Below are 9,183 nucleotides of genomic sequence, written 5' to 3' on the forward strand. Positions count from 1 at the left end.
CCTCTTTGCTTCTTCTCACGGAGCACCTTGGGCTTGGTGTGAAATCTCTCAGCTCCCTTCCCCACTGGGGTCCCCGCCTGAGCTGCAGCATCCTGCCAGGCCCTTCCCAGGGAGTGCAGGTGAGCAATCCCAGCTGTCCCTGTGCCCTCTGGGGCACCTTGGCCTTCTGTCTCCTTTGTCCAGAGCCCTGATGCCCCACCCGGAGCACAGACAGGCTTTGTGCCTCACTGTCCCCATGGTGCCACATCCCACACGGGACTCCCTGTCCTGGGGTGCAAACTCAGCCCTGCCCAGTGCCACCCTCAGCAGTCCCATGGCCACACGGTGCCCATGGGGGTTGTACAGTCATGGAAACAATCACAGAGTCCCTGAGGTTGGAAAAGCCTCCAAGACCAGCAAGTCCAACCTTGGATCACGCCGAGCAGTCCCCAGATACCATCTCTGCTCATTTCCTGAACTTCCAGGGATGGTGACTCCACCACTGCCCTGCCAGTCTCTGCCAATGCCTGACCATCCTTTCAGGGAAGAAATTTTCCAAATATCCAACCTGCACCTCCCCTGGAAGCTGGAAGCTGTGCAAACATTTTTGTGCCCAGTGTCACCACGCAGGGAAGCTTGGAAGGCTCAGTGCTCCCACATCAGTCTCAGGGAACTGAGTCACACAAAGACTAAAATGTCTCCAAAACATCTCAATTTCTTTTAGGAACTTTTTTTTTTTTTTTTTTTTTTTCCAGCCTCAAGAAATGTTTTGCATGTTGAGAACAGCCTGGGCGCCTCCTGCCTGAAATCAATGGGCTTTTGGTCAAGATGGAGCTGACAAAAAAATCTCCCCCCAGAAAATGGGCTTTTGCCCAAAATGCCTGTGGACATCTGTGAATCTGATAAGATTAGTCTTGATTGCTTTTCCTCAAGTTTTTGCAGGAAATATTTGCAACAGGAGCATGCTGATGGATTTCTCACAAGGGCAGGGAGTGACAGGACAGAGGGAATGGACTTAAGCTGGAGGAGAGGAGAGCTAAATTGGATGTTGGGAGGAAATCTTTCCCTGTGAGGGTGGGCAGGCCCTGGCACAGGGTGCCCAGAGCAGCTGTGGCTGCCCCTGGATCCCTGGCAGTGCCCAAGGCCAGGCTGGACACTGGGGCTTGGAGCAGCCTGGGACAGTGGAAGGTGTCCCTGCCCGTGGCAGGGGTGGGGCTGGATTGACTTTAAGACCTTTTCCAACCCAAACCATCCCATGATTCCACAAATCCACAGTACTGTAACTGTCACTGAAAAAAATCAAAAGACAACAGCTTTAAAAAACGAAAATTTTAGTGGAAAACTGCAATCCCTGGGTGATTTCCTTTCCCAACGCTAAGGAGAAATGTTGAAGAAAGTGGAATTTTGCTGCGAAGGAGTGGGAGCTGTTGCTGTTCCTCAGGCAGCTGGAGCATGAGCTCATAGAGGCAAAATAGAAGTGGAGCCTGTGCTCTGGGGGCGAAGGCGTCTGGGGAACAGGAGCAGATTGTTGCACCAGGGAAAGGCATTAGGATTCAACAAGTGCAAACTGACAATCACGAGGAAGGAGCAGGGAGGGAGAAGATCAGGTTAATTAGCAGCCCGGAGGAATTGGAGGCCACGAGCTCAGCAGAACTTTGTGGAGGAATTAATTAAAGGTTTGTTTGGAGCTGAGCTTGACGATAAAGAAAAAACCCTAAAACTCCCCTGTTGCATCCTGACACTGGAAGCGGGTCCTGGAGCACTGCCAGGCACTGGCACAGCCCCTGTTTACACCTCCCGGAGCCGGTGGACAGCAGGCAGGATTAATTGCAGGGAGGCAGACGAGGCTGTCAGGGGGAGCCCGGCAGAGCTGCCTCATCCCTGCTCCCCGCTGGCTGGGCACGGTGCGAGAGGGAGCCCAGCAGCGGGAGGGGGCATGGCAGGGAGCTGGGATGTGCCAGCATCACTCGGTGCTGCAGCCATCGGGGACGGGGACAGTGTGACTCTGGGGACAGGGCAGGAGCCAGGGAGACCTTAGGGGCAGGGCAGGAACCAGAGGGACTTTGGGGACAAGGAAAGAGCCAGGGGGACTTTGGGGACAGGGCAGGAGCAGAGCTGCTGATCACAATCCCTGCAGGACTCCATTCCCTGTTCCCAATGGATAATCCACTGGAAAAAGCACAGGGCAGGTCAAGGTTGTGCTACTGCTGGAGCACTACAAGAATTCCCTCAGGAGGAGCAGCGGGAATGCAGCTGCTGGGCTCCAGTGCTCTCCAGAGAGAATTCCTGGCTGGACTTGGATTAGAGAATCCCGAAATGGTTTGGGTGGGAAGGGGCTGTAAATCTCATCCAGTTCCAGCCCTGTCTCAGGGCAGGGACACCTTCCATATCCCAGGTTGTTCCAAGCCCATCCAGCCTGGTCTTCGACACTGCCAGGACCTCAAGTTTTGCTTCTGAGCTGCTGTGAGGCTCAAGGACCTTTGTGTGTGGTGTGACTAAAGCAGGACACAGTGACACAATAGTGGACTCCACGCCACTGAAGCCCCTCTCAGCTTGGAGCTGACAGATATAACCATGAAAGGGACCTGACATCATCCTCTGTTTTTAAACATCAATATTGGGCATTACCTAATCCGTGTGAAATGGGTTGGGAAGTGACAACAGACTCCCAAACACAAGTAATCAACACAAAACTGTCACTGAATGGGGACATTTCTGCTGGGATTGCAAGGAAACACTGAAGCCTTTGTACTTTTCAACTTTCTATCAATTATCTAAAAATAAATGCGAAATTTGCAGATAACATCGGGCCTGGCAGGATGGATGTACAGATAAAAGCAGGCAGCTCTGCAGCCTGAGATAATTCCCAGGAGCAGGGCTGCTCCATTAAAATGTGTTTTCTCACCAGCAGATGAGTGTTGGATGGTTTGGGGCCGGACACCTGGAGCTGCTGGAGGCTCCGGCTCCAGTAGGGAGCAGGGGAAGGGGACAGTGCTGGATGTCACCTCCAGGCCAGAACCTTGGGGTGGGATTTCAGAGCATCCCCTGTGAGGGGGAGGAAAGGTGATTTTGGCTTTATACGAGGCACTGGTGGGACTGGTAGAAAGATGCTTTTCCTTTGACACTCTCTGCTTAGTGAGTTCCAAGGAGTATTGATGCTGTGGGGTTAACTGGTGTATAACTGGTGTGTAACTGGTGTGTAACTGGTGTGTAACTGGTGTTACTGGTGGGCAGTGTGCTGGCAGCTCACAGCCAAACTGAGGCACTGCCTTGGACAACTCCCCATGGCCCTGGGGTGATGCAGCTCCCCTCAGGCAGGAATCACAGGGAAATTCCATCCCCAAGTTCCTGCAGGATATCCCTGGAGGGGTGTTTGGTGCTGGGCTGTGTGCCAGAGAATGCTCAGGGTGCCCCACACAGATCCCTGGAGGTGTTTCCCCCAGGACCCCTCTGCCCGAGCCCCCCAGGTGTGACACAGAGCCCCTGGTGGGACCCAGCTCTGGGGTCCTTCTGTACCTCCTGGGCCAACAGAGGAAAGAGTCAAACACAACTTTTCAGCCCCTTTTCTCTTCCCAAGGGATGTATGCCAGGCTGGAGCCCAGTGGACAGCAGGGTGGAACCCCTGAGAAGCAGCAGGAGCTGGGAATGCTCCAGGCCTGGTGATGTGGCTGCAGATGACTCTAGAGATGTCCCTCAGTGCATCACAGAATCATGGAAATGCTCTGGGTCCAAGGGACCTGAACGAGGCTGTGGGATGATCTATTTAGTCTCAGCTCTGTTGCATTTAAATAATTTCAATTTTACACCTGAGTAGGAACAGCCCTGGCTGAAGCTGTGTCCCAGGGGCTCCTGCAATTCTTTATTTCAAACCTGTTCCTGCTCCGTGGCAGGTTACAAATGTCCTGTAACATTTCTGTGACATCAGGCACAGCCTGTCCAGCTTTGAGGCCAGAGTTGGACCTTCCTTCTGCCATTCCAGCACAGAGATGGAAAGAAACTGCCATTTCCATGGATGTAGGGCTCCAGAATAGGCAGGTGCCTGGAAGAGAAACAGTGAAGTGCCTCTGGAACAGGAATTTTAGTAGGAATATCACGTTTTGCAGGATCTGGCCATGCAGCCTTAGAGGTTACAGAGGAGGGGCAGGGTCTGGCTGCAGCCACTGCCGTGAGAGCTGCTCAATCAAACCAGGGGGAGAATCCTTCCCCAGCCTGTCCAGAGAAATAAATAAAGGCAGCTGAGGCCAGAGGAGAGGAAGGTGGGAATGCTCTGGGATGCTGGGCTGGTTTCAGCTCTGCAAGGAGGCTTTTCTTAGTCATCTGTGCAGAACTAATGATAGATGTAAAGAGGGAGCTGGAATGTTACAGGAATCCTGAGATCAGAGGGAAGATAAGCAGATGTAAACATCTCTAATTCCTACAATAGGGGGATTCTTTTTCTGGAGGTGCTGAAGAGAAAAGAAGAATTTTACCAGCTGCCCCGGAGCTGATTGGGGGTGAGACAGCAGCCCCGAGCCTCCTGAGAGAGGAGGATTTATTTAGAAGACAACCACAGGCAAATATGTTCTTTTTTCTTCCCTTGCTTTTTGATGAGGAATATTGCTGGGATCAGCTCAGGGGAGGAAGGCTTTGATCATCCTTTCGGAGAGCGAAAAAGCTGCTTTGAATTCTGCTGCAAGGCAGGTCCCAGGAGGGCTGTGGGAGGGATGCTCACCCTGAGGCACAGCCCCTGGGCAGGTGGGGACTGTCCCAGGAGAGGGAGTGTCCCCTGTCCCCATCCTGCCCTTCAGACAGAGCTGCAGGGGCAGGCAGAGGAGCCTTGAGAGCACAGAATTATGGAATTGTTTGGGATGGGAGAGACCTTAAAGTCATCCATTCCCACCCCTGCCATGGGCAGGGACACCTCCCACTGTCCCAGGCTGCTCCAAGCCCCAGTGTCCAGCCTGGCCTTGGGCACTGCCAGGGATCCAGGGGCAGCCACAGCTGCTCTGGGCACCCTGTGCCAGGGCCTGCCCACCCTGCCAGGGAACAATTCCTGCCCAGTATCCCATCCAGCCCTGCCCTCTGGCACTGGGAAGCCATTCCCTGTGTCCTGTCCCTCCAGCCCCTGTGAGCACCCCCAGCCGGGCTCACCCTCAGAGTTCTGCTGACAAGGTGAGGAACTGAAGGTGTCACACAAACCAAAGCTGCTCCTTGAGAGGAACCCCGAGCACCAGGGACCTCCAGAAGGCAGCACAGACCAACCACCCCTATTTTAAGATAAAACCCTACAGAATCCACTCCTGGTGTGGAGGAACCCAAGGTCGAAGTGGTCAAGGCTTCCTTGGTGGTCAAACCAGTGCCCAGATGAGCTCCTTCAAATAGGAGGGAAGGAAAAGGAAGGGTTTGGGAACAGATTCCTGGCAGGAGCTGTTAAATCCATCCCTGCTCTGCCTGGAAAAGTTACAGTATTGGGAAATGTCCCAGAAGAACAGAACTTTGGTTTGAAGTGGGTCATAAACACCCTTCCCCCCATGAAAATGCCCTTGGGGTTTTTAAAGAGTGGCTGAGGACAGAGAGGAGGCAGATCCAGTGCTGTGGGAATGTAAAAAACCCAGTATTTGTGGGTCTGCCTGCTTTGTCCTGCACTTGGAAAGAAGTGTTTGTTTAGATGGTGCTAATCAGAGGAGCATGAAAAAATTCCCAAAATAAATGTATTTCTTAACTGAAGAGGCAGTGTTTCTCTGAAGCAAATGGCTTTGAGGGACTGATACTAATTTTCAATTAATTTTTTTTCATTCTCTGCTTCTATTTTAAGCAAACAAAAAAAAAAATTCACGAGACTTTGAAAGTGCATTTTGTTGAGTGGGTTTTTTTTTCTTCTCTTTGGCCACTGAAAAGCCCATGAGAATGGAGAAAACTCAGCTTCTCCCATGTTGATATTGACTCCCACCTGGTAAAATCAGCTTTTTTCCAAAGGTAGCTTTATGAAATCATGAATATTTAAACCCAAATCTTCACTTTTTAAACATGAGGAGCTCTCCTCTGCTTGCCCATGATTTTGAAGTGGACAAAGTTCAAATGAGAGCAAAAGTCCACATGGGAAAATGAAATCCTCCTGTGAAAGGAATTGTAAAGAGATTTCTTTGCTTCCTGAAAATGCTGTAATTGAAAAAAAAAAAAAAACAACCCCACAACAACAAAACAATCAGAGGCCACCTCGGTTCTCTTATCAGCTTTAGAGTTATTATTTCTCTGAGCCATTTTCCAAGATTTTTCTCCGACTGCTGGTGGAGACAAACCAAGGAAAATTTATTCCCAGCACCTGCGCAATGTGGCAAACTGATCCTGACAGGCACCCCAGATAATTGCTGTGGAATGTTTTCTTTTTGGGAAAAGCCTGCTCTGGTACCTCAGCTTTGAGCATTAAATCACATTTATCTCCCCCCGTGGGATTAAACCCTGGGAATGACCCCGGGAGCAGAGCTGGGCAATTCCAGGGCTGAGCCTGGAGAAAAGGAGCCTCAGGGGGCCCTTGTGGCTCTGCACAACTCCCTGCCAGGAGGGGACAGCCGGGGGGGTCGGGCTCTGCTCCCAGGGAACAGGGACAGGAGGAGAGGGAACGGCCTCAGGCTGGGCCAGGGGAGGCTCAGGGTGGAATTGGGGAAGTTCCTTCCCTGAAGGAGAGGTTCCACCTTGGCAGGGGCTGCCCAGGGGGATGGTGGAGTCCCCATCCCTGGAGGTGTCCAAGGAAGGAGCAGATGTGGCACTTGGGGACAGGGGTCAGTGGTTGAAGACTGGGCTTGGTGACCTTGGAGATCCTTTCCAGCCTTAACGACTCCATGATTCTGTGATCCCATCCGCTGTGGGGTCGGAACCAGCCCGGGCTGTGCCACCAAGGTCCTCCTCAGCTTCCCACAACAACCTTCACTGGAGCTGATCCCCGAGCAGCTGCTTGGAAGCGTGGGAAGAGCAGCCATGGACAGCCCAGGGAGCGCAGGAACTGCAGCCCCATGGAGCCTTTGGGCCCCACGATTCTGCCTCCAAAGCCAGCCCTGCCACCGGGATCCTCCTGGGCCGGGCTGCTCTGCCAGGAGCTGCTGTGTCCCGCTGTGTCCCCAGCTGTGTCCCCAGGCTCTGCCCCCAGGCTCTGTCCCAGCTGTCCCCAGGCTCTGTCCCAGCTGTCCCCAGGCTGTGTCCCCAGCTGTGTCCCCAGGCTCTGTCCCCAGCTGTGTCCCCAGGCTCTGTCCCAGGCTCTGTCCCAGCTGTGTCCCCAGGCTCTGTCCCCAGGCTGTGTCCCCAGGCTCTGTCCCAGCTCTGTCCCAGCTGTGTCCCCAGGCTCTGTCCCCAGCTGTGTCCCCAGGCTCTGTCCCAGGCTCTGTCCCAGGCTCTGTCCCCAGCTGTGTCCCCAGGCTCTGTCCCAGCTGTGTCCCCAGGCTCTGTCCCAGCTGTCCCCAGCTGTGTCCCCAGGCTCTGTCCCAGCTGTGTCCCCAGGCTCTGTCCCCAGGCTCTGTCCCCAGCTGTGTCCCCAGGCTCTGTCCCAGGCTCTGTCCCCAGCTGTGTCCCCAGGCTCTGTCCCAGGTTGTGTCCTAGCTGTCCCCAGCTGTGTCCCCAGGCTCTGTCCCCAGGCTCTGTCCCCAGCTGTGTCCCCAGCTGTGTCCCCAGGCTCTGTCCCCAAAGCCTGTGCCGCCGCCTTTGTTCTCCTTTCATCTCGCCTTTATCCTCGCAGCCAGACAGCGCTTCCAGCCCGGCAATTAACAGTGGCAATTAAGAGCTGCCGAGGTAGGTGTTTCCCCTCCGAAGGGACCTGATGTTTTCCATGCTGAGCAGGAGAGAGATTCCCACTGAGGGAGCTCCTTTGTGCTGATTAGGAAATGTTGTCCTTGCTGGAATCTGAGCTCAGCCTAAAAAGTTGCAAAGTATTAAATTGGTTTGGGTTTTTTTTTATCTACTGCCAGTCCCAAATCCCTGTCAAAATATGAAAGCACATAAATTTCAGCTGATTGCTGCCCAGTCTGTGCTTTTCAGAGCTCAGAAAATCAGGTGAACAATGAGGAAAAGCAGCAGTTACCCAGGAAAGGCCTCTTTTCCCACATCCATTGGAGGGGAATGGTTGTTATGAAAAGGGAGGATATTAGAGTTGTCCATAGGATGTAGCCACTGCTAAGTCAAAGCTGCCTCAAAAGGTGTTTGTTGAGCCTCTCAAACCCTTTAGTGAATGATAAAATGGAAAAAGCTGGGAAATAATGGGAAAAGATAATCTGGACCCAAATGGAAAAACCCATCTGCAAAAATCTAATCAAGCCACCAGTGACACTGAGCATTTCCAGTGACTTTTAGCTCAGAATTCAAACACTCCTGGTGTCCAATAATGACATTTTATGTCTTGTGCACTGAGTGCCAGTGTGGAATTAACCGGGAAAATATGGATTTTTATAAATAAGGCTGGCTTTCAGTGTCTGGAAAACAAGTTTAGGTCTCACCCTGCTTGTTCCCGAAGTGATCTAATGTTGAGAGGGAAACAAGAACAGCCTCCACCACTGTCTGGGTGCTGATGAGAAATGATTCATCCAGTCCTGGCTGGAATAGCTTCTTAGGCAATCCCAGGACAGCTGGATGGATGGGGCACTCCACGGAGACGGAGCCCTGTGCAAATAAAACAATGAGGAAATAAGGGAATGTTATTGATGGAGGTTATTTCTCCCCTTACTCGATCATAACAGTTTTATATCTGTGTAAAAATGAATTTTGCTCGGTAATGTGGTCTCGGGGAGTTGTATTTATCCTGTTTATTGCTATCAGGAACTTATTCCTTTGCATAAATTATTCATGGGAATTAGACGTGAGGCCTCATTGGTGTGGGGAGGGATGGGGAGCGGGAGGCAGCAGGAACCTTTGGGTTCTTTGGAGGAAGAGCGCTTGGAAATGATGGGAAGTGAGGGAAGGCCGGTGGGAATGGGTCACAGCAGCAAGTTCTCCTGGGCACAGGAGCTGTGGGGCATTGGGGTGTCCTGGGCACTCAGGGCAGAGCTCTGTGGGGGCACAGAGAGGCCGTCAGGGCAGCGAAGAGAGGCAGAGGAGGAGCTCCTCCCTTTCAGACGGCTCAAAGTTCATCCTCCAGCCTCCAAAGGTGCAGCATTCTGAGCAGACAGAGCGTTCAGGGGAGATTTAACATCTGCGGGAACATCTGCTCTCCCTCAGGCACAGAGAGGGGCGGGATGGCCGTGG

Source organism: Sylvia atricapilla, chromosome 17 (assembly GCF_009819655.1).
Source record: "Sylvia atricapilla isolate bSylAtr1 chromosome 17, bSylAtr1.pri, whole genome shotgun sequence".
In the NCBI taxonomy this organism is placed as follows: domain Eukaryota; kingdom Metazoa; phylum Chordata; class Aves; order Passeriformes; family Sylviidae; genus Sylvia; species Sylvia atricapilla.